Source organism: Vicugna pacos, chromosome 18 (genome assembly GCF_048564905.1).
Source record: "Vicugna pacos chromosome 18, VicPac4, whole genome shotgun sequence".
Lineage (NCBI taxonomy): Eukaryota > Metazoa > Chordata > Mammalia > Artiodactyla > Camelidae > Vicugna > Vicugna pacos.
In genome coordinates, this window is record NC_133004.1 from 4,235,685 (window position 1) to 4,261,393 (window position 25,709).

A 25,709-nucleotide genomic window follows, 5' to 3' on the forward strand; every position below is an offset into this window, starting at 1 on the left:
ATTTTCTCTTCACTCTCCGTTTTGCATTTTTGTTGTTATGGTTGTTAAGCTGTGTTTAACAGAATTGTTTAAATTCTCTTTTAGCAAGAGGCTGAATGTAAATAAATATGTAAGCAAACAGCACAATTAAATGCTTTTATACATTCTGAGCTGTTTAGTAGTAACTTAAAAACCGAATTGAATATTAAAGTGATAGCATTTTAAAAATATTTTTTAATTTTTCATAAAAATATAGCTGATTTAAAATATGATATTAGTTCCAGGTGTACAATAGATGCTCCATTTATAGTTACTGTAAAACATTGTCTGTATTCCCTATGTTGTAAGATACATCCCTCTAGCGTGTTTACATTACATGTTGCAGTTTGTATAAGAAAGTTGGGTAACGCAGAGTCTGGAACGTGGCTGTGTATGACTCAGGTTCACGCTCACCCTGCCTGTCAGAGCTCAGGCCTTCACTACTTTCTGCAGGGGAGCGAGTGGAGGCAGCTCTCATCAGCGCTGTCACCACCCTCTGAGTGGCAGTGACAGCAGTGACTGTGTGTGGACGTGCAAATTGTTTTTCCAAGAGCTTTATATGCGTTTCTGCATTTAATAATTAAAGCCCTCCTGTGAGGAAGCGTTTTTAATGCATAATACATTTTATTTTGATATTGATAGATTTCAAACCTCTGGAAAATTTACAGTAGTACAATAAACGCTTAGATACAGTTCACCTTATAGGGCACAATTTGGCTTTCTGTGTCTGGCTTATTTTAGCATAAAATTTCAAGGTTCATCCATATTGTAGCCTGAATCAGTACTTTATTCTTTTTGTTTGATAATATCCTTTTCCATTTTTTTTTGGTTTTAGTCTATTTAAAAATATTTTCATTGAAGTCTAGTCAGTTTATAATGTTGTGTCAGTTTCTTGTCTACAGCAAAAGACTTCAGTTAAAAAGGAACATACCTGCATTCATTTTCATACTGTTTTTAAACATAAGTTACTATAAGATATTAAATATATTCTCCTGTGCTATACAGTATAAACTTGCTGTTTATTCTTTACATACTCAGTAACTGCAAATCTTGAACTCCCAATTTATTCCTTCCCACACCCTACCCCCTCTGGTAACCACAGTTTGTTTTCTGTGACTCTGTGTCTGTTTCTGTTCTGTAGATAAGTTTATTTTTTTGTTTCTTTCTTTTTTTTTTTTTTAGATTCCACATGTCAGCAATCTCATGTGGTATTTTCCTTTCTCTTTCTGGCTAACTTCACTTAGAATGACATTCTCCATGTCCATTGATGTTGCTGCAAATGGCATTATTTTATTATTATTTTATGGCTGAATAGTAGTCTATTGGACAAATATGCTACAACCTCTTTATCCAGCCATCTGTCAGTGGACATTTCGGTTGTTTCCATGTCTTGCTATTGTAAATAGTGCTGCTGTGAACATTGGGGTGTAGGTGTCTTTTTTAATTAGGGTTCCTTCTGGATATATGCCCAGGAGTGGGATTGCTGGGTCATCTGGGAGGTCAAGGTTTTGTCTTTTGATGAACCTCTATACATTTTTCCACAATGGCTCCACCAAACTGCATTCCCACCACAGTGTAGGAGGGTTCCCAATTCTCCGCAGCCTCTCCAGTATTTATTGTCTGTGAACTTCTCAATGATGGCTATTCTGACTGGTGAGAGGTGATATTTGATTGCAGTTTTGATTTGCATTTCTCTGATAATGATATTGAACATTTTTTCATGTGCCTACTGGCCATTTGTGCGTCTTCATTGGAGAAATGTTTCTTTAGGACTTCTGCCATTTTTTGAATTGAATTGTTTGTTTTTCTTTCTTATTAAGTGTAAAAGCTGTTTACATATTCTGGGAATTAAGCCCCTAGCAGTTTCATTTATTGCAAATATTTTCTCCCATTCCATAGGTTGGTTGTCTTTTTGTTTTGCTTACTGTTTCCTTAGCTGTGCAAAAGTTTGTAAGTTTAATTAGATCCCTCTTGTATATTTTTGGTTGTTTTTCTATTGCTTGAGTAGACTGCTCTAGGAAAACATTGCTGAGATGTATGTCACATGTTTTGCCTATGGTTGCTTCTAAGAGGTTTATAGTGTCTTTTCTATATGTTTAATTCTTTAACACATTTTGAATTCATTTTTGTGTATGCTGTGAGGGAGTAGTCTAACTTCATTGATTTACATGCAGCTGTGCAGTTTTCCCTGCACCATTTGCTGAAGAGGCTGTCTTTACTCCATTGTATGTTCTCACCTCCTTTGTCAAAGTTTCAATGACCAAAAGTTTGTGGGCCTATTCTTGGTAAATGTGTTTATCCGTTCATTGATGGATGGATATTGTTAGTAACTTTTGGCTACTCTGAATGATACTGCTATGAATATTGATGTGAAATTTTTATGAGAATATGTTTTCATTCTGTTGGCTGTACAGTTGGCCCTCCATATCTGTAGTTTCCACTACATGGATCCAGATGGCTGATTGTAAAGGGACTCGAACATCCTTGGATTATGGTATCCAGGGTGTGGGGTTCCTGAAACCAACCCCCCAAGGGTATTGAGGGATGACTCTACATATAGGAGTGGAATTGCTGAGCCATATAACTCTAAGCTTTTGAGGAAATACCAGGCTTCTCCAAAGAAGTTGCACAATTGTCCCTTTCCCCTGGCCGCATATGAGGTTTCTCTGCCTCCTGAACGACATTTGTTATTGTCCGTGATTTGGTAATAACCATCCTAGTGGGTGTAAAATGAGATCTCATTTTGATTTTGATTTGTCTAGTGATGTTGAGCATCTTTTCATATGCTTATTGGCCATTTGTATATGTATCTAAATTCGTGGTAAATTTAAAAATTGGGTCTGTTTTATTGTATTGTTCAGTTGTAAGAATTCGTTATATATCCTGGATGCTACTGTCTTATTAGATACATGTTTTGCAAAATTGTTCTTCTATTCTGCACATTGTCTTTCACTATATTTTTTTAAACATTAAAACAATTTCTTTACAGGGGAGGTAGTTAGATGTAATGATTTATTTTATTTTTCTTGCTAAGCAAGCACTCTCTGACTTGAGATACCCATTTCCCCTGTCATTTCACTTTCTTGATGATGTCCTTTGTAAGAAAAGGGTTTTAATTTTGATGAAGTCCAGTTTATCTGCTTTTTTCTTCTATCACTTGTGGTCTTGGTATTGTATCCAGGAAACCAAAGCCTATCCTAGGACCACAAAGATTTATACTGTGTCTTCTTTTAGAAAGTTTATAGGTTTAATTTTTACATTTCTGTCTGTGATCTACTTTGTTTTAATTTTTATTTGTTATATAAAATATGGGTGTTCAGATTCCAGATTGATTCTTTTGCCTGCAGACACCCAGCTGTCCCTGCACAATTTGTTGAATAGACTATTCTTTCAATGGGGTGTTTTTGGCCCCCTAGTGGAAAACTGTCTGTAAATGTAAGTTTTTCCCCGTGGGTTTTTATTGTGTCTCATAGATTTATTTATCCAAACTTATGCCAGCAACATACTGACTTATTACTATAGCATTTTAGTACCTTTTAAAGTGAGTCCTCCAACTTTACTCTTCTTTTGCAAGGTTGTTTTGGATATCCTGGGCCCCTTGCACGTCCATATTAATTTTGGGATCAGTTTTTCAATTTTTGCAAAGAAGTCAGCTGGAATTTTGATAGGGATTCCACTGTATATGTAGATCATTTTGAGGAGTCTTAATATTTTTAATAATACTGTCTATCATTCCATGGAAATGGGATGTCTTCCATATATGTAGATCTTTTAAAATTTATTTTGGTGATACTTCAAAAAGTTCAATGTACAAATCTTGTAAATTTTTGTTAAATGTATCTCTCATTTTATTTTTAATGCTGCTGTAATTGGAAATGCTGAGTTTCTTATGGGTGGGACTATATATCAATCTTCTTATTTCTAGAATTCCTTAACAGCAATTACCCTAGTTATATATTTGCTACTTAAATCTATCCACAACAATTCCCCACCCCGTGTTATAAGAAACCAAGACCCAAGTTAAGCTACCTGAACACCTATGTGGAAATGTGAAATGAGACACTTGGGTGGAGCTTTGTGCAGATGATACTGGAGCTTATTCAGGATGGCTTCATCGTAATTTCTTTTAAACAACCCTTCCAGTGTATTTAGTCAGATACATTAAGAACATGCCCTTTTGATGTGCGGAGTAGCTAAGACTATGATTTTCAAATAATTTCTATTGAGAGTGTTGTTCTTGAAACCTAATTTGCATCAATCTTTGAAGATTTATGTTTCAGGGGCTTTGACTAAAGAACACCTGCCTTTAATCAATAACGACAACTAAATGCTCAAGCAACATGTAAGAGCTTGAGCAAACTGCCCCTACCCCATAGTGCTGGGTGGCTGCAGCTGCAACTGGAGTCAGCGCTTACCTATCCCAGTACGCTTGTGCTGATCTGCTCAAAGTGGTTCGTCCAACAGTTTGTCAGTAGTCTGTTGGACAAAGTCATTAAAAATTGATTGAAGGTTGCTGGAATGCAATATAATCTTATTAATATTAATTAAGCACATATTGAGTGCTTATTGTATGATGGAATTGTCCCTCAGCCTCACATGAATATTATTTCTCATAAAACCTCACATATTTCCTTGTTAATCTCACTTTACAGATAAGGAGACAGACAATTAGGTCTTCTCTCTTTTGGGGGAGCTCATTATCAATGATGGGAAGTTATAAGGAAAAAGATATTGATTCATCATGAGAAAACATTTTTCTGAGGGTCAGCAAAGAAGAAGATGAACACTGAAGAAGGTGATCATTGTTCAAGTGAGACAAGCCCTGGGTTGTGCGGAGTCAGCATCCCTGTCCTAGAGAAGGCACGTGTAGAGCTGCGTACTGGGTGAGGCGGCGCGGCCGCGCAGGGAAAGCGGATGCTGGGCCGTTGGGCTGTGCTCAGGCCCGGTGGGGCTTTCTCCTAAGGGCAGTGGACCATCATTGACAGATTTTATGTTGGAGAGTGGGGTGCTCTCGTAGTTCACTTTTGTCTTGTAGAATGCTTGGAAACATTTAGAAGGCTTGGCAGGAGGTGATGTGATGAGTCAGAGTAGGGTGGCTGCGAGGTGTAGCAGTGTTCAATTTTCAAGTTGTTTTCAGGCCCAGGCTTGTGGCTCAGTAGCCGTGTCAGTTTGAATGACGCACTCAAGGAAGTGAAACAATTTATCTAATCAATTGAAGCAGTGATGTACCCAATTCCCAGGACTGTTGTGGAGATCCAGTGAGATAACGTTTGCAGTGTGCAGCATGGTCCCAGCACAGAGTCAGTGCTGAGTGAGTGACAGTGAGTATCTGGTAGGTCAGGTGTGGGTGGTGGGACTCGGTGTCTGAGGATATCTGGGCCCTGAAGGAGGGGTCCATTCACATCTGTGAGTGATGGGTCTGAGATGGGAGAGGCACGGAGAACTTAGCCCCGGACCAGAGGCCCTGGGCAGGACGGCTATGGGAGGAGCACCGTGAAGTCAGCTCTTTGCAGGTGGAGTTGGAGGTGCCCTTGTGACATCTAAGTGCAGTGTCACGAGCTGAAAGAGGAGGTCTGGGCCCAGGCTGTGCATTTTCGAATAATGTCAACTCCTGAGGACACCGAAGTATTGATCACTGAACGGAAGTCATACTTTACAGGACAAATGAATAGTAGTATCACCTCTGTCATCAAAGCTCACGTCTATTTATTCATCACTCAGTTTGCTAATTGGGTACTTACAGAGCTCACTTCACCGTCCTCCCGTGGGCTCAGGCTCCACAGAAAAGAGCTGGTGTGTCTTCCTCTTTTCCAGAAGAAGACACATTTAGCTTGTAGCCTTCTGTACCTCGCCAGACTTAGGATATTAGTTTGTTGGTTTAATTGTATTTTCTGTTGGCCATGTCCTGACAGGAGAGAAATTTTACCTCATGGTCATGTTTCAAATAGCTGTTACTGAGAATTGCTGATCTGATACATAGTGTATGTATTATATTAACTTTGTAGAGTAGTTATCATTTTTCTGTCTTTGCCCTTTAATTTTGATTGCCCCTTCAGTGTTCTATCCTTTTTGGGTCCTTATTTTTTTTTAATTAAAAAATGTCTGTTAACAGTTAAGAAAACAAAAACAAAGAAAAAATGCACATGGGAGCTAAATTTAGAAAATGTCTAGTGTGTTTTCTATCTCGGCAATGGAGGGTTCTAGAAACTCGTGAAAACTTTCATTACACAAGTTCCTTAAAATGCTGATTAAGAAATAAAACCTTCCTTCCTCATCTTTCAAGCTGCACAACTAATTGTCAAGAAAGTGAGGGGAAATTCTCAGAAGCCAAGACAAATGAGAAAGCAGGGTTTCTGGGAGATATGCGAGCCTTAGAATCCCTGGGGTGCTGGTTCGATCCTGAACTGATTTTCAGTTGCCTTGACAGGAGGGCAGGATGTGAGCCCCAGGCCTCTGACACTAGGAGTTGGATGGGGGATCATATTATGGGCCAAGCCCATCCTGAGGATCTTGGTTTACTAAAGGGTGAAATATGAAAAAAAAAAATTCCTCAAGGCAAGAAAATAAGGAAAGTCAATTTTGTTGGAAGAGGGGAAAAATAACAAATCCAAAGTAAGGATATAGTTTAAAGTTGTTCTGGCATTAGAGTGACCACAAACACCTCGCAGAAAAGCACAGCTACTCCTTGATTGATAAGTTGTGTTTTGAATGAATCAGTGAACAGCCATTCTGAAAAAGGCCTCCAGAGTCTTGTGGATCAAGATACTGGACAGCAAACACCTCCCTTCCAAGGTCTCATTCAAATAACCAGAAAGGTTTTAAAGGAAAGAAGCCATGATCATAGATCTATTTATTAACATTTCTATATGCTACGAATTCAGAGGTGACTATGTAGTTGTCTCCTCTATTATGGACCTTACTTTCTCTTTGGGGAGACAAAATGACATAGTTGGTAATCTTGGTGGAGGGAGGTGTTAGTCTGTTGCACTTAGCCAGGAGAGGAGATTAAGAAAACAGTGAAGGGTGGGTGAACTTTTTAGCTGAGGACAGTCTTGTTCACTTGGCTTTTAATTGCAGGCTCAATGAGCTGTCACTGGAGGGAATAGATCTTACGGAGGATGGGCTTAGCTCAGGCCTCTTTGGAATGGACAAATGAACCTGGAGAAAGACAGTCAAATCTGTGCAGACATTAAAGTTCACTTGAACGTGCTGCATCCCTGAGCCAAAGATAGGACAAATATGCAGCAATTCTTGAGGACAGAAGAGTGGTTTTTAAGGTTCTCCAAGAATGAATCCCATGGAACCGAGATGGCCAGTTGTCAAACTGAGACTTTGTTCTTTGGACGGTGTACCCAGCAAGGGTATTGGCCTTTTATATGTTTCCATTTGTCTTTAATACATGTCTGTTGATGAGGACATGGGCACAAATGGTTGACACCTTGTCGAGGCGATTTTGGATACCTGCCTAGAAGCACGGGCACAGTTGCGGCTGCTTCATACATCTTGCAGCCCGTCCCTTTCCCCGGCTCCGTGATCACGGCAGAGTGGTTCCTTGTTGACCTGTCTGTTTCCTCTGTGACATCATAACCAATGAAAAGACCGGAGCATATTAACTTGGCTTTGTTAAAGTCAAAGAAACAGATCAAATATGGAGTCAGATTTGTTCTTTCCTATTTCAGTAGTACCATGGAGATGGCAGTTTGGGCAGCTTTTTGTAGTGTCCTGGAGGCTTTCTCTCTCAGCTTCTGGGCGCCTCTATTGAAAACCCTTCATTGCTGTCTGGCCTGCTGGTAATGCACACTGCCTGTTTTGCCCTGAAGATGTGTTCTGTTTATAAACTCATCTCTACTCCTTGGAAAACAACTCAAGAAAAACTCAGTTGGTTTTCCACCAGCCATGGGCAGGGGTGAGGTATACCATGTTATTATTTCATAAAATAATAGTAATAATAGTAATAGTAATAGTACTAGAAATAATAATAGTATTATAATAATAATAATAATATAAAAGAAGTCTTAAAACAGGACTGAGCACATTGGAGAGAGTCAATAAATGCTTTCTGGCTTAAATCAAAAGTGATGACTTAGTGATTCCATGGCTGCTGTATTTGCTAAGCTAGTTACTCCTTTGCTCCATTACACATTATTTTAACTAAAAAAGAAATGCAAGCAAATGGTTAAAAAAAAAACTCAAACAGAGCACAAAAATACACAAGTGAAAGAAGTTTTCCCTCATCCTCTGTTCTTTCAGCCCTGTCTGGAGATGCCACTCTTTTGGGTGCTTTTCCAGATATGCTTTGCACATTCCCACCTATGTATGTAAATTCCTTTAAAATTTTAGTTATTTTTAACTTAAAGAGATTTAAATCCTCAAGTGGCTTCTGCCCGGGTAATAGAACAGAACAAATCTGACTCCATATTAGATCTGTTCCTTTGAATTTAACCCTATGCTCTGTCTCCTAGGCTTCATCTTGCTTGTAAAAAATTGTTGCCTAGATCCTGAAGTACACAGGAGAGCTTATTCTGAAGCTCTGACCTTTAAGGATATTTAACACTTTTTCATTCATTAAAAGATAGCAAATTGCAGAATAGAAAATAACGTTTGTTTTGTTGGAGATTTACAGGGATCTGACCCACGCAGATAGCTGCAAGAACAAAGGATTCTAACAAGAAGGAATTCCTACACTAAGAAGTTTGCAACAACCAAGCGCGTAGGAAAGGAGCCTGAATTGTGACTTGGGGAGATGGTTTTCCAGAACATTAGTTTGCCAACTAGGTCTACAGAAACTTGCTATTCCAAGCCCCAACATCTGGTTTCCAAACTTATTGGCCTGTCCTGCACTGAGGAGAATGAATTTGGACTTGGTAACACTCCTATCTACCTAGAAAGCTGGGCACTGGAGCTGAGTGTTATGGAAACAGGCCAGCCAAGAAACAAGCACCAATCGGAGTGCTGGAGTACTCAGAATTATTATGCCGGCGGGCTCAGAGGGGCTTCTGCTCCGAAGTTCTGAGCACCTCCAAGACGTGCACATGAGGTTTTAAATACTTCAATACAAGTAAGGGAATATTAGCCAATAAGACTTAAAGAACAAAAAGCAAGGAATCAGTACACTGGAGCTTATCAATTTGTAATAGATCACGTTACTGACACTTGTTGAGCTTGGAATTACGAGTTAGGTTGTTAGGCCAATAAACTGACACTAAACTTCAGATTTACGAGATAGCCCAGTAGAACTTAGATCAGTAAACCGACACTTATCACACTTAGATTTGTGACTTAGCTTGTTAGCCCAGCTGGACTTTTCCTTCACATGAGGACAGCTCTCCCACCCCCAGGAAACCACTGTGAGCCCTTGATGTTTCCACTAGGGTGGGGTATGATTTACCCAGGAGGGATGGGGACTATGCACCAACACTCAGGCAGTCTGCTCTGTCTGGGGCTCTGATCTTGTACCACACCACTCCCCCCAGCCCAACACCTGGGACAGTGGAGCTAAGGCAGTGATCCTTCCTGCCTGTTTCCCAGCGTGTAAAAGGGGAATATGTGCTCTTCCCAAGGAAGTTCTGAGCGACAACACCTGCGGGTGCTTGGTTCTCAGAGCAACAGAAAACCCAGCTCCGCATGGGGGCAACGGGTGTGACCCCGTAGTGTTTCTGCAGAAGCATCTGATGGAGGGCTGGATCAGGGAGGTAAAACATGAGCTGCGGGACTTGAACGGTTACAGAAGGGTACAGAGGTAGGTCTGCCATCTCAGGGTGCCCTAGAGGTAAAGCTTTTTCTCTCCAACTCCGCTACGACACTCCCCTATCCAGACCCATCCCTTCTCTGCTCTTCCTGTCCATCTGTATCCCTCCACTTTTCCCCTCTTCTCCACCCGCTCCCATCTTCTCCCTCCCTCGCTGTCCCACCTTCTCTCGCAGAATCCAGAGAGGATCCATGTCTCTCCTGCGCATGCGTTGTCGGTGCCTGGTGGTCCGCTGGTTCGAAGCTCCATGTCCGAGCCGGGGATTGGCCCCAAATGCTTCTCAACTCTGTCGCCCGTTAGGCCTTTGGTTCCTGCCTGGGGCCGGGGCTTCTGGCTGTGGAAGTGCAAGGTGGGGGGCTCCCGGGAAAGGGTTCAGGCGGCTTCGGGAGGGTGATCCGCCTTTCACAGCCCCCAAGGGCGCCAGTCAGCCCGTGTTCAGCTGAATTTCTCTGGCCAGACCCTTCTGACAGCACCACCTGCCCCGGCGCCCCGGCCACAGCTGTCCAGGTCCAGGTGTGCGCCTGCCACCTCTCACGCAGCCGGGATCCCCTCAGTCCACGGCTGGCGTCCCCTTCCCCTCTCCCGCCCGCGAGTCCTCTCCTCCCGGGCTTCCTCTCCTCGGCCGCCTGCCCGTCCCCACCAATGGGCGGGCTGTGTCCCGGGCGGGCGTGGTCTGCGGACCTGGACGGGAGCGGGCGGCTTATGCTGGTGCTGGGGCTGGCCTCCGAGCGGGGCTGCAGCCCGCACCCCCCCTTTCCCTCCCCCCTAGGGCTGCCCTCCTTTCCCTTTCACCCTCCCTCAGGACCAGCTCAGTGGCGTGTGTGCTGCTCCCCGGGCTGAGAGCCTCTGGCTGTAGCGCCCAGCTTCACCTGGTGGAGTCGGGAAAAGGGAGCATCAGTGCTGAGCAAGCTTCTGTCTCCTCCCTCAGTGTTTCTGCCGCAGGTAAGTACCTTGAACACTTTCAGGTGTTATGATGGCGGTGCTTGTTGATGTCACGTGTTTTTATAGTGAGAGGGATTAACAGTGGTGAAAGCAGGGCTTGGTTCTGTTAAAAATGAGCTGAAGGCATGAAGCTGTGATATCCTCCTTCCTTCCCTCTCCAAGGGTGAAACGTGTGACCGTCGATTTTAAAAAGACAGTTACAGTCCCTAACTAGCCCAGCCCAGCTAGTGTGTGTTAACAGGAACAGCATCACCAGAGGCCTTGGAGACCCAGGGATATTGCAGTCCTAAAGAACTCCTGGCACAGTTTGGTTTGTATTGGTTTTTTGTTTTTCTTAAATTGTGGGACAGACTAGTGGTATAAAAAGAAAAATATTTGTCAAGAAATATTTTTTCATATAACAGCGTTATTGTGATATAGTTCACACACCATGAAGTACATCCATTTAAATGGTAAAATTCAGCAGCTTTTAGCATATTCACAGTTGTGCAACCATTATTATTCCAGAACGTTTTTATCACTTCAGAAAGAGCAGTGGAAATTAATGACCTATCCACCCCTCCCCAGTGGTGGTTCTAAAGAAATTTCTTGGCTAATCTTGACCATAAATTCACTTGTTACATTCCAAGAAAAATCTGGTAGGAATTCTAATCAGAAATGCAATGAATCTGTCTATCAAAACAGGAAGAATTAACGTCTTTATGGCACAAACTTCTTCTACCCATGAATATATTTCGGACCCTATATTTTCCTCTGTCCAGAGCCTGGCCCATGGGAAGTCCTCACTACTTGTTGGGCTTGTGAATGATGAGATTCTATACATCGTTAGTTGCAGCTGTAGCCTTTCACAGAAGAGAAAAGAAACCTCAGTGAAACAAGTCACTCTCTGATGGTCAGAAAGAGTGACAGCCATTGCTGGAGTGATCCAGTGGACTTGGTGTTTGCAACCAGAATTCTCCACCACCTACAGCTAAGGGGATTAGAGTGTTCTTTTATTTTTTCTTAATGGCGTTGCTTTTATTTTTACTTATTTTTTAAATTATTTTTTATTTAAGTGTAGTCAATTTACAATGTTAGTTTCAGGTGTACAGCAGAGATTCAGTTATAAACATATGCATATGTATATACATATGTTTTAGATTGTTTTTAGTATAACTCATTACAAGAAATTGAATATAGTTCCCTGTGTTATATAGCAGGTCCTTGTCATTTATTTTATATTTACTAATTTGTATCTGTTAATCCCTCCTTTCCTGCCTGCTAAATACAGTTTGCTTTCTTTGTCCATGAGTCCATTTATAGGAGCACCATTTTTCCTAGTAATATATGCTCTTTGGCTGCTTTCAGTTTCAGTAATTCCATCTTATCTGTGGGCGCTTTTCTTCTGGTGGCCTTTATGTGGTTTGCACACGTGGTAATAGAGATCTTTATTTGGGAGAACTCCAGGTCTCGTGTAGTCCCTGGTACAGAATGCCCACTGAATTGATGATTGAACTGGGAAAAAAGCACAGTAAATGCTGGAATTTCCACTATGGTTGAGAATTCCAGGTTTCAATAACCTGTTTAGACAACCTTAATATTGGCTGCACCCATACTGGGTAATTTGGTGGAAATTCATGGTATGGTGGTGTAGAGACGGGGCCTTATATTCTTCTTCTCTTTCTATTTTCTAACACTCATTCTCCTGGGCCTTCCAGATCCTCCCCCAGAAGTGCCCAGGGCTGGCTTGGTGCTGCACTGAGGCAATATTTGTTAATAACGCCCTTTCCTCTTCTCCTCTGAGCCTCCGTTTCTTTCTGTGCACAATGAGCGCTTAGACTAGATAAATACTTTTCAGTTTCTTTTAAAGCCATGTTTCCTTTGAGAAACAGAAAATGCAAATATCTCCTCTCAACCCAACCCTTTAGATTTTGGTATGTCCTCCAAGGAGTGACATAGCTCTTTGTGAAAAATTGATGTGATTTTGATTGCAGGTGACACAGAAAAGACTCTTCAGAGATTTATTGCAGGGAGAGGGCAGGAAAGAGGCAGTATGTGACACTTTCTAGTGTGAGCAATGGAGCAGGGACTTGGATTTAAATACGGTGTCTGACGTGGCCTCTCTCTAATCTTGTAGAATGTGATAAACTTCTCTACCTCAGTTTCTTGATGTGTCAAGTTGGGGTGATAATATTTTAAGGCTTCTGTGAAACATTATACAAATAAGACATTTGTGTCTCGGTAGAAACAAGATCTGCTAGGGATTCAGGGATTTGTTTAAAAAAAATTCTTGTCCATAGCACTCTGTCTGTGTGTATTTAGACGTTCCTGGAGGGTGAGGGTGAGTCTAAAGTCCATTGTGGGACAGGTGGCCCATATTTCTCCATGTCCCAGTTTACCCCCTACTCCCCAGTCCTCTTCCTCAGTCCAGGATGAAGTTCCCTAGTAGATTTACACAGAGGTCTTGTGGAAATGGCTTTTCATTTTATTGTTTCACCAAGAAGGGCTGCCATCATGATCTCTGTGGTCAGGTTTTGAAGGGCTGCCATCATGATATCTGGTAAGAATTCTATGCAATTTGGAGTTCCAATTTAATGAAAAGAAAAAAATTACAAATAGAAAATTAGAACAAGGGTGGTGACAGGGGCTCTTTTAAGTGGACACCATTAGCTTTGTTAGCTTCAGGTGCTGTGGCCTGTTGCCACGAGGACCCATCCTCTTGCTCTGAAGTTGGAGGGACTAGTGGGCTCAGTGGGAATGTTAACTGAGTGTATCTCATGGGCTGGGCATTGTCCTATTTGTACTGTGTGTTCCTTATTTGAGACAGTGAGTTCACCTAACCTCGATAACCTCTTTAAAATATTAGACTTTTAATTTTGAGATGTAATGTAGATTCCCATGTGGTAGTAAGAGATTATATGGAGAGGGCCTATGGGCCCTTTGCCCAGTTTTCTTAATGGTTCCATCTTGCAGTGTTGGGGTACAATTCATTACTGACTCACTAACAATTTGAGGTTTGTGTTATTGCCCTTATTTCTATTCACGATTAAACTGGGGCTTCGAGAAGCACGCAGGCCTGTCCAGGTCACCCACATTGTTAATGCAGAGTCGGGTGAACGTGGGCTTGGGATTTCCAGGCAGTACCATTATGATGGTTTGTGGCAGGGAGCAGCATTCACTTTGCTTGTTTATTCATTCATTCAACAAACATTTATTGAGTAAACTCTGTGGGTCAGATGCTTTCATAGAGTTATCTGATTCTTCAGCAGTACTGAGAATCAGGTAATGTTTATATTTTTTAATCTGAGAAAATTAGCTCTGAGAGGTTATAACCCCCCCAAAGGAAGTATAACTCATAAAGGAGGGATAGAACATGTGTACAGTCACCTCCTTTTATGCAGGTGGTACCCTATGCATTTTACATTTTCAAACATCCATAATCCAGATATATTCTTGTAAGGCAAGGCTTTTTTTTTTAATTGAAGTATAGTCAAGTTTACAATGTTGTGTCAATTGCAAGGTGTTTTTTGACTTTTGAATTAAAAAATACTTTTTCAGCTGGGTAATTAGGTGTATTTACTTGTTTCATTTTTAAAATGAGGTACTGGGGTTTGAACCCAGGACCTCGTACATGCTAAGCATATGCTCTACCAATGAACAATACCCTCTACCCCAAGGCAAGTTTTCTTATCCATTATTATGAAGCTTAGGAGTTCAAATAAATTGAATAGGAATCCAGATCTTTTGATCCTACTGTGGTCCTTCTCTTTATATTCTGCTGAAGGGGGTTGGGGAAGCATTTCCTTTGTTCATTTGTTTATTCAGCATTTTTGAGCAGTGACTTTGCATCAGGGCCTTGCTAGGTGCTTGGAAATAGAAAATAAGAAATGACCTATCTCTGCAGAGGCAGGAAGCCTAGACCAAAAGCTGGGTAATGTGATCCGAGCTACAGTAGCCATATGCAGACTCTGAGGACAAACTGTACCCTTGGATTTGCTTTGGCTTCCCTTGTCTTCTGGCTGGTACACACCAGGTCACCGCAACCCAGATGGGCCCGTAGCACACAGCAGAGAATGTACCTCGATCTCTCCCCTCTCGGCAGGGCCTGCAACATGAGCATCCCTGACTACGTGCAGTGTGCTGAGGACCACCAGACTCGTCCCGTTGTGGTCCAATCCATAGAGATCATCTCAGAGGAGAATTTCTTTTGCATCTATCAGCTACTCACCTCGGTTAGCCATATCAGCCCTTGTGGCTCCCAGTGGACACTCTGTATCCACTACAGGCACCGCTATGTGCCCGAGAATCGGTGGAGCGTCTTCCAGAAACACCCCAAGGTCGTGGGCCTTGTCACCATTACCGAATGTCTCTCTGCCAAGGCCTTCGAGAAGCTCCACATGCAGAGGAGCTGTATGGCACATCGCTTAATGACTCTCAGCTTTTTGTCTTTGTGCAGCATGGGGAGGTAGCCGAGCAGACGCGCACCGACGTTGCCTTCAATCTAAGAGTACTGCAGGGTGGTGGAGAAGAGGATCGAGGACTTCACTGAGTCACTCTTCATCTTGCTCAAGTCCAAGTGGCTGGATGGTGGCCCCAAGAATTCTGGGGACAAGATCCCCCTCCCCTGCATCCCGTTTGAGAAGGAGGACTTCATGGGACTGGACACAGACAGCAGGTAAGTTTACCTGGAAGCCAGTCCACCTTGGCTGTGTGCTGGATTGCTTCCCTACATCCAGAAAGGGATCAGCAAGGAAGAAGTCAATCTTGTAGCCAAGGGGGGAGGGAGGTGCAGCCCGCCGGTTTCCAGACATTTCAAAGTGAATCTGCCTTTATTTCAGAGAGATCCTTTTAGGGTTAGTGTGGACACTTACTCCCGCTTTACAGCCAGGAACATGGTGGGACCCCTGGAGTTGCTGTCCAATAAAGTAGCCAAAGCCACTGATGCTAGGAGCACTGGGGAGGAGGCTGGACTCAGCTGAGATGTGCTGTAGGTCAAATGCACATCAGACGCTGAGGCTTGTCTAGTAAAAGTACATAAACTATCTCTTTACTTCCTATATTGATTACATGTCAAAATAATAGTATTGTACATACAGTAGATTAAGTAAGATCTGTTCTTAAAATCACATTCTAGTATTTGTTTTTTGTTTGTTGGTTTGTTTCTTTGTTTCAAATTTTAAACGTGGCAACTGGGAAACTTTCTTTACATGGCTCTCATTTCATTTCTGTTGGGCAGCCTGTCCTGGTTCATGCTCATCCCTTTGCTTATAGATGAGATGCTGAGCTCCGAGAGGCAGAACGAGGCGCTGGTTGAGCTGCGGCTGGAGCCGCTGTCACCTGCCTCCCAGGCCCAGCACCTTTTCAGCTCAGGCCGTCTCTTCCTGCCCGACAGCCACCATGCCAAGTTAGGACATCAGAAACACCGCCAGGGACTTCCTAATGAACTCCTTATGCAGGGAAAGGCGTATCACGGTGTATGGGACAGAGCAGGGAAATGTGCATTCCCACTTTGTCCCTGTGATTAAGTCAATGGCCCCACTTTGCCTCGGAAGTACAGATGAGCTCTTCTGGGCTGCCTAACCCCCACCTTCTGCTCTGTTTCCCCATATATCTATCGTGTTGTCCCTCGGGCTGAAGAGGGTGAGATGCCTTTGCCGAGACGTGGTCCCCCTTTGCTGGGGTGAGTGAGGGAAGCTGTGTCCCCCCGGCCTACGGCCTCGGTCCTTGAGTCTGGAGAGGGCTCATGGTGGTCCCACAGGTGGCGGTCAGAAGACCTGGCATGTGCTACCGGGCCCGCTTTGGAGGTGGTGCTCTGTGATTCTTGAACTTACCTAAGATCAGATCCTACTTTCTGGTTGTTGGTAAGTTGGAGGAGAAGATGCTAGAGAATTAATAAAAAGAATGTCTAGACCAGCCCTGTGAGTGAGAAGCACAGGGGACACTAGTCCCACCTGCGAGAGCCCACCTAGCAGGCTCTGGATGAATTTTCTGTTCCTCCCCGGAAATAGCTCTATGGCTTAAGGAAGAGGAGAGGCATGTCGTGGCCATGATCTGTACTTGTCCTCACAGGGCCCTGTGATCTACATGCCCGCACTCCCCATCTGCTTCTTGGAGATGAGTTGACATGTTTAGGAGCCTGGGCACTGCTGAGGGCATAGCTCCCAGCACCGTGCTACACAGAGTCTGGCTCTGTTCACCTCACCTGTCAACTCCTGCTGAGGCCCCAGACATTAGTCAAGGTAGGTGCATCAGCGAAACCTAAGCAGGGACCACCTTCTCCCCCTGGACAGAGTGGTGAGTGAGCAGTGGAAGCCTGGAGCCCTGCCCCAGCCCCCACGCCAGTGCCACTTCTTTTGTCATAGGAGGCACTGGTGACATTTTTGCTCAACAAATGCTTGTCTCTGAGTCTGCAGCCCCACCAGAGAATGCCAGCTTGTTTTTGCCTTTAGAAGTCTGCCCTTGGGACTTGGCGGAGTAGCCGGATGTGTACTTAGCCCACAGTGGTTCAGCGCATTAAACCTGCCTCCTTGTGGGTCTGTCTATTGTGGTACCATAAGGGCTCAGCCAGCATCTGAACGTCATTGAGATAACGCGGCCAGTGAGCTAGGGTCAAGCACATTCTCCTCCAGTCACTTTTACTCCATTGTTGCTTTTACTATTACACAGTCATTAATTTTTTAAACAATGCTTTGGTGCAGGAGCAGAGCCTCATTCTCTCCTGCTACTCTTGGTGGAAGTGAGTAAAACGGTCCAGACTGAAATGCGACAACAATTTGTAGCTCAAAAGCTGCCTAGACTCTTGTAGGTCGAATTTTGGTTAGGGGAGCTGAACACGTTGTGGTCCCCCGGCAGCGCCGCTCCCCTCAGGCCCCTGCTTTCCCTTGAGCAGGAGGTGAGGTTGGGCCTCACCATCCCCGTGTCCCTGGCCTCACACACTCACATAAATTCTTGTACATGCAGTCAAAATCATTTTTGTTCTTGTGTGATTCTAATTTTCTCTTGTTCCTCTTTTCCTTTTTCTTTACTCCTTTTTCACTTGTACTGCCCAGTGAGCATGTTGTTGCTTCTGAAAATGTGGGCTGTGCACACCCTGCATTGGAAATAGCCAGATTGCCCTCCGTACAGTCTCCATCACTTTAAAAAGCAACAACTTAACAGCTGTTTTGATCCATCTATTATCTTAGTCATTTTTTATTTTCTAATTTTTTGGAATATTTGCTTTGTTAGCTCATCACCCACTGGTGTTTGATACCTGTTGAAATCCTTGCTTTTGAGGAACATGTTTGGTCCTCCTTTTATTTGGTGACAAATGCGCCCTTATTAAATTTGTTTGATTGTTTTGAAGAAGTAAGATGCGAATTGATTTTGTCGGGTGCTCAGGGATTCTTTTCATGGAGTATTTAAACTTGTAAGGTCAAACTCTGCAGCATTTTGCTCGATTCCTGCTTTTACACAAACGTGCTCGGCACGCGGTTCCTGGCTGTCGCTGTGTGACGTGCGTGACGGCGCTTCCTGGCCGGCGGTCACTGGTGAGGAAGTGGCCGCCACGGAGGTGACAGCTGCAGGGGACGCTGTTGGAGGAAGCGGTCACCGTTTGGTTCTTTAATTTTTTTTTTTTGCATTCAACTTCCCCGTGCCATTTACTTTACTTTGCCTTCATAAAGGGGCAGAATTGGGTCTAAAATCCATGACACTATTTGTTCCCTTTACGAGGCTGGTTTTTCTGGGTATCAGGACAACATGACCTTCTCCTAAGTAGCTGGCTCACCTGGATCTGTTGGACACAGGGACAGCTAAAAGGGCCGTAGCTTCCTCTCTGCTCCAGCCAGTGGGCATTCAGAGCTGGGTCTGTGGTTTGCCTCAGCAGCCGTGCAGACCTCCCTGCCCCGGCCTTTACTTTTAACCCATGTTGGCAGTAAAGAGTTGAATCCGTTTCTGTTGCAGCTGACATCCACCACTGACAGCCGTGTCGTTAGTTTGTGGTAGTCAGTCTCCAACACCCCAGACAACCGTGAAGGAAGATGATTTGGCCGACCTAGGACCCTGGATTCTCACCCTCACCATGGTTCATCTCACCCGGTGGAAGGGTTTGGCCACCACCATCATGCTGACCATGAGGCCTTGTTTCTCCTTTCATGCTCTGGTCCAAATGTGGACACTTCATTTTTCACTGAATTTGTCTCTCTTGAGACAGGCCAGAATATCTGAATGAGTCCATCACATTCTGGGTGGGGAACAGAACAGAAGTAAGTGTCGCAAGTAGATGGAGTCTAGGCTGTCCGGGTTGGCAAATGCAGGCTGGGATCTGTGATGGCTGGGCTGTACACTGGACACAGGCCTTTCCCGTGGCTCCTGAGAGCCCATGAGTTGAAGTGATAACAGCCTTGCATGGATTCCCCCATCCTCATCTGCTCATTGGCAAGTGTGTCTGCTAATTAGGAGCTCCCCCAGACCTCGGGCCCTTCAAAGCTCAGACCATGGGAGAACCTTGAGTCCCTTCTCCTGGACATCCTGTGTGAGAATCCACTGCCTTCTGAGGTGAACAGCGGCAGGAGATGCCTCCCCCTCCAGGGAGCACCCTACGGAGGACTGTTAGTGCACCATGCTGTGAGCTTGTGTGTTTCCGGCCATGGTCCCTACAGAACTACAGTTGAGATGGGCTTATTGATGGAAATAACAGGACTGATTCCAGGGCAGGGCCTGGGGGAGGGAACAGTGGAAATTGAATGTGACCTCAGACACCTCGGTGGGTGCTGGGGCTGTTACTAAAATGGGGAGTCTGGGAGATACCTGCCAGGAATGGAATTCTAGAGTAAATGGTGGGCATGAGGCATTTTTAAGATGCGATTTGTCATCCAAATTAGGACTTCAAAGAGACACTCGGGTCGATGAGCCTGGGGCTCAGGTGAAGGAGCTGGACTAGAGATACACGTTGGGAGTCGTCATTCTTAGCTGGTGTTCACAGCCTTGCATGTGAATTAGATCATCTCGAGAGCTGCAGACTGAGGCTGAGGGGGGGCAGGGCTGTGTCTTGGTTGGAGGAAAGCCCAGACCTTACAGCTTTGGTGTGTCAGTCAGTGGCGTTTGCCATTTTCAAAGCAATGCCAGTTATCCTTAAGGGGCCAGGGGCTGGGCAGGGCCAGCCAGGAAGAAATCTGAAGGGAGGGTCGTGGCCACGTGTGCGTCTTGGGAAGGTTCAGAGTCTGCAGGTTACGGAAGGGTAGACTCCTCAGATGCTAGAGTTGCAGTGAGGAATGGGGAGAAGTTAGTCACAATCACCTGTGAGGGAGGGAGGTCTAGGGAGCCCCACCTTACCGGACTCGCTTTCCCATGAACAGAAGGCAGTCAGACAGAGGATCTGAGGTGAGAAGGGATGGGCACTGGGAGGGGAGCCAACCTGGAGAATGGTGCTTGCAAAATTCTGGAATAGTCTCCCTGAAAAATAGAGTTAAAAATACCCAGACTCTTAAGAACATTGTTAGTGACTTGGGAGGAGGCAGTTGTTTTTCTGGCCTCCTAAGGGTAAGGCATGTATCCAGGGATACACAGAAGATACGGGCAGTCTGTTCCGGGGGCTTGATCGTTACCTGGGGAACAGTGCAAGTTTAAAAGGGGAGAAGGGCAGCGGAGGGAAACTAGCCAGGCCCCGTGTCAGGTACCAGTCGGCCGCCCTACTTGCTTGTTGCATTCACATCCATGCCTCCCAGGTGGGCGCTGACAGCCCCCTTTTAGGGATTGGGAAGCCTTCTCAGAGGGCTTAAAGAATTGGTCCATTTAGTGACTAGTAAATGCTGTAGCAGGATTCAAGCAGGGCCTTGTCAGAATTCAAGGGCATGTTCTCTCTACTGTTTCCAGTACTTCCCTGTTATACCTGGAATGGTGAAGTGGGTCAGTTTTGGAGCCTTTCAGAAAAAGTATGATTTAAGCGCCTCTGGACTGTTTCACAAAGCTCAGCATTCTTTGATGGTTCTGAAGCACGCAGTGATTTTCGCCCCAGAGAGGTAACGTCTAACTCCTTTGATGATGACGTGGTTGCAAATGGTGTACAGGTGCAAAACCAGACTTTGCAGCTTCTGAAGGGAAACTCTCCAGTTCTCCCTTGGTCGGCTTTCTTCCTCGGGATGTATCTGTGCTGCAGCATAGGCCTGAGCTTTCCATATGGAGTGAGAGTTTAATATCCGATGTTAGCATAAAACGGTCAGATGAAGAAAATCGACGTTGACAATTTATTTTTGGGTTTCATTAGTCAAAATATACTATCAGTTAATGGCCCATATAGCAAATGAAATTGAGTACAGGACATTGCATTTCTTACTTTCTATTTAGAGTTCTCTTAGAGAATAATGTCGCCTGCTTTGGAACATCAGCTCCACCACTCACGGCACCTATCAGTGTGTTGGTGTGATTGCATTTACAGAGTGAATGTAATCTGGGCTTCCTCAGCCCCAAACACTTCAGTGCAGAATCACGGGCTGTAGCCGTCTGTTAGTCACGCAAATACTTCTAAAATTATATGATTCCAGAAAAGAAAGAAGAGAGAGAGAGAGATTGCCTTTATCAAATTTCCTTTCAGTTCTAACTGAAAACTGTTGTTGAGCAGCTCTGGTTTCCTTTGGATAAGAATATATACATTTCTTTGCATGTAACCTGGGTTTGGGCTAGAACACCAAGTTCTTGCTGTCCACAAGCCACAAAAATAGTAGCCAAATTGCACACGTGTGAAATAGTTTATACTTTTCTCTGAGAAAGTATCCTTGAATTTGGGACTTGGGCTGTGATTTCTGCTTTTTGCTTCCCCCACCTGTCTTGTAATCTCTCACTCCTTCCCACGTGGTTCCCAAGTGTTCGTGGTCTCAAAGGAGCGGGCAAACACCCAGTTACTCACCATGTACTGCTGCTATAGATAGAGACCAGACAAGACCTAAAGGACATTATCGGAGAGGAATTCCTGGAAGAAATGGGCTGTACATTCAGTTGTGAGGACAGAGTAAGAGTCAGCCAAGAGAAGGAGTCAAGAATGTGGCTCAGGTCGCAGGTGCAGCCCGGGCAGAGGCCTGGAGGCTTTTGGCGTGGGGACCCGGGGAGAGTGCCCTGTGCGGTCCAGGGTGGAGGGAGCCCCTGCTGGGGAGGACACTGGAGAGAGTCCGGGGTGTAGGGCTTTGGAAGAATTTGAGTTTTACTAGAACTGACACAGTAGGCAGTGAAGGGTGTCAACAGAAGTGACCCTCAGGAAAGGTACTTCTGGTTTTGCTTCTGATATACTACAGACAAAAGGGTCGGGACGGGCGAGAGCAGGTATGTCTGTCCCTTTGAGATCCAACCCGTCATTCATTTATTCATAACACGTGCACTTCAGTGAGTCTAGGGGAGAGAGAGTGTAGCCACATAAATAAGCAAAATGTATTTGCTTCTTGAGAGCTTAGCATTGTCAGAAGTTGACTTAGCCTAGAATGTTCTAGGAAGAGAGGAACAAATTGTGGAGGTTGGAGGGAGGGAAGGCTTCCTTGGGAAACAGTCAAAATGAACCTGGAGGCAAGTGGGAAGTAGGAGCAGGTCAGGGGGCTCCTGAGGTCACTGGGGACCTATGTACTGAGATGAGGCTGGGCGAGCAGGGTCTGGGGTGGGGCTAGAACTCTACCAGGGAGCCTCTGAACTGTTTGAAGTGGGGTTGATGTAATCAAATTTGTGCTTTGGGAAGGCTGTCGTGGCTTTGTGTGTGTGTGTAGCGGGAAAGAGGTGGAGGGTGCCACCAACTGGGGGATCATTTGAAGACCATTCACAGGCTGGGATATGGGCTTCGGGGCTACTTGGGGACGGCAGGGGCAGTGTGGATGCCGGCTTTCCTTATGGGGGACTTGTTAGCGGGGCTGCCCTAGAGGCACCTTGTTGCTGGAAGAAAACTGATGGAGGCTGCCAGGTGGACATTCCTCTTCTCTCCTTCCCTGCCTAGTGTGATGATCTTAGCTCAGCCAACATTTGGAAAAAAAGAGCTAATCTCCAGGGTTGCCCAGGCCTTTGTAGAGCTCCTTCAAGTGAGATCTGATAGGATTTAGGTTTGTGTTCAGATCTGGATGTTCACTTAGTTAGAAACGTCCTGTCATTTCGATTTCCATAGGGGTTTTTATTCCTGATAAAGATTGCTTTCTTGGTGAGAGGAAAATTATTACAGCTGTTGTCTTTTGCAAAAAAAATCATATGTTTTAAGAGCTTTAATATTCAAAAGAATAGGAATATATAAAATATTTAAGGAAGTCTTTGGTGTAGTTTCTTTGCTTTCTGAGCTAATGTGGAGTTAGAGCCTTTGCATTACTTAATAGCACATCCTTGTCAGTATTTAAAGAGCTGTTAGTGAGCACCCCAGGCCCCACCTCTCAAAGAATCGTTAAAGTTTGCTCTGAAATAGTGAGGTCATAAAGGTCTTGTTTTCAGAAATCAAAAGGTTTTAAATACGCACCATAGCTCCATTTATAAAATAATAATAAGTTCAAAATTAAGAAAATGGAGGATAATTGATTTTTTTTAAAGCCTAAACATAAACTTTCTTGTGCTAATGTTGCAACTGGAAATTTTGAAAAGAAAAATCCTACTGCAATATCATCTACGTGGTATATATATATAAGTTTCACGTTTGAAAAGTAACTGCGCAGTGGTTTTCAAAGTCAGGAGCATTCCAGCTCAGATACTGGCAGTGATGGTTACTGGTTTTCAATGGAAGAGCCTAAATTTGCCTTCTTAGCTTTTTTTTTTTGTACTGAGAAGGTTGAGTAGTGCTTTGCCAGGATGATTTTCGCGCAATTTGAGGGCAGATGTCATGTTCCAGCAGTGAGATATTTCCATGCATTTTATTTTCTGGACATCACCAGGGCACATGTGGGGTTTGTGCCTGCAGGCTGGAATGCTGCAGGACTCCCTAATCCATCACCATTATGTCCTGGTGCTGCTCCGGTCAGTGAATGATTTTCTGTGACTTGGAGGTAATGTGGTCTGATGGTGATGATCAGACGTGCAGTTAAATGCTATTAATTGAAATAAGAGTAACCTAGAAACATTGCTCTAACAATACAGGATGAGGGAGGAGGATTGGCTGAGCTGCTTGCAGTGGGGTGTCTTCTCAGGTGACTCCCTCACCGTGATTCCTGCCAATATCCGCCCCAGCCCTGCACGGTAGTCCTGCCGAAGCAAGCAAGCACTTTGCTCAGAAACGCACTGAATTTCCTTGTGCCTCTGTTTGTTGGCTTTTTTTTGAAAGCACATTTTGCCCTTTGCTTAAATGCCATCCATGCTAGTCATCCCTTACACTCATTCTTCTGGACCTCGTCCATACATAGCTGCTGAATGGATGAACAGAATGTAGTATCTCCATGTAGTGGAACATTATTCACACGTAAGAGTGAATAAAAAAGAAAAAAAGAGGAGGAAAATGAAAAATGCCACCTGTTTTTGGAAGTCCACCCTGACTGTTCAACCCACACTTTTCCCTTTGAAACCCAATCACTTATGCTCCATTCTACTCTTTTTGATAGTACTTACCACCTTCTAATAATCTTTAACGTTTCCAAAAGAAAAAAAATAAATAAAGAGATGCTGATGCCACTTCAAAATATACAAGCCTTGCTAACAGCATGTTAATTGAAAGGAAGCAGACACAAACGGCCACATATTGTTGATTTCAGTGATCTGAAAAGCCCAGAAAAGGCACATGCAGAGGCAGAGAGCAGGTGATGGTTGGAAGGGGCTGGGTGGAGGGGGATTACGGGGTGAATGCTAGTGATAGGGGGATTCTTTTGGGCTGATGAAGTGTTCTGGAAATAGAAGGTGTTGAGGGCTGCACAACCGTGATTGTGCAGAAGACTGCTGAGCGCTGTGTCTGGGAGTGCCTGTTGTTGGGGCATCTTTATTTTGTTCACATCCTGCAATGTGAAGGGCCATCTTCTGCTGTGGTCATTCTACTCCTGTGAGTGGTGAGGGTCAGAGACTTTGTAGAGTCCTGTTTCTTTTCTCCCTCTGGCTGAGTGTAGGCAAATAAATTTAAGCCTGAGAAATTGCTCCATCTGCAGAAATGTCTTTCAGTTTTGCCTGGTGTAAAAATCTTGAGAGCTTTTAACCTTTGAGGCTAGTCTGTGGGGGTAAATAGCCTATGAAGCCTGGGTGAGCCCGGGAAGAGCCGCGCTTCCCTCCCAGACACGGGTGGGGATTTCACCCCCTTTCAGGCAGTGAAGGGCCCAGACCCGTGGGCAGACTTGACAATCGTGAATATTTACGTGTATCCGCTGCTTCATCTTGGATATTAATTTCAAGCTGAGTCAGTTTGTGGCGGCAGCCTCATCCTACAACAGGAATTTATAGTATCTGCTCTTTGAGGTGAAGACCTGACAGACTTGATTATTTAACAGTCTGCTTTGAATTGATATCTCAGATTCCTTTGTCAAAAGCAAAACAGCAGAAATACAGACGTCCTTTAATTCCAATGTGGCCTGGAACGGGTTTAGTGTCTGTGCCTCAGTGGCCTTATCTGCGGGTGGGGAAGATGATAACAGTGCTTCCCTCAGAGGAGCTGGTGAGGGGAGTGTGAGAAGCACAAATGGAGGACTTACACGAGATGCTCATAAATGACCGAATTTAGTGCTCTCCGCCTGGTGAGGCCTTAGGGGCAGAGATGTCAGAACAGAGCAGTCCTAGCCGGAGCTCGATACGTGATGGTAGCTGTTATGATCAGTATCACCACTGTGGGTTATCAGGTAGTTTTAAGACTTGGTAATATGATTTCATGAATAATGTTAAAAGACTAGACATCTCAGATCCAGTTTACATAATCCTCAAGATTTCTTCTGAGAATTGGATGGTTTCTTCCCCATCTTAAATCTGAGATGAGTCTCTAAAAATTTCCGTATTCCTCCATCCTTTTGCTTTAATTCTCTATTTCTTAAAAAACAAAGTTTTTAGATGGAGTTACTGGGGACTGAACTGAGGGCCTCATGCATGCTAAGTACATACTCTCCCAAATGAGGTATAATCTCTTCCC

General features: G+C 44.2%; 1 protein-coding gene across 1 annotated transcript in view; it reads left to right on the plus strand.

Annotated features, from left to right (window-relative positions):
* Nucleotides 1–25,709, plus strand: part of LOC140686864 (trafficking protein particle complex subunit 9-like) — a 146,516-nt gene that overhangs the window by 21,592 nt on the left and 99,215 nt on the right. Inside the window, exons 5-6 of the mRNA XM_072942039.1 lie at nucleotides 10,569–10,708; nucleotides 15,144–15,362. The gene's annotated coding sequence lies outside the window, so the exon portion shown is untranslated. The remainder of the gene's footprint in view (nucleotides 1–10,568; nucleotides 10,709–15,143; nucleotides 15,363–25,709) is intronic.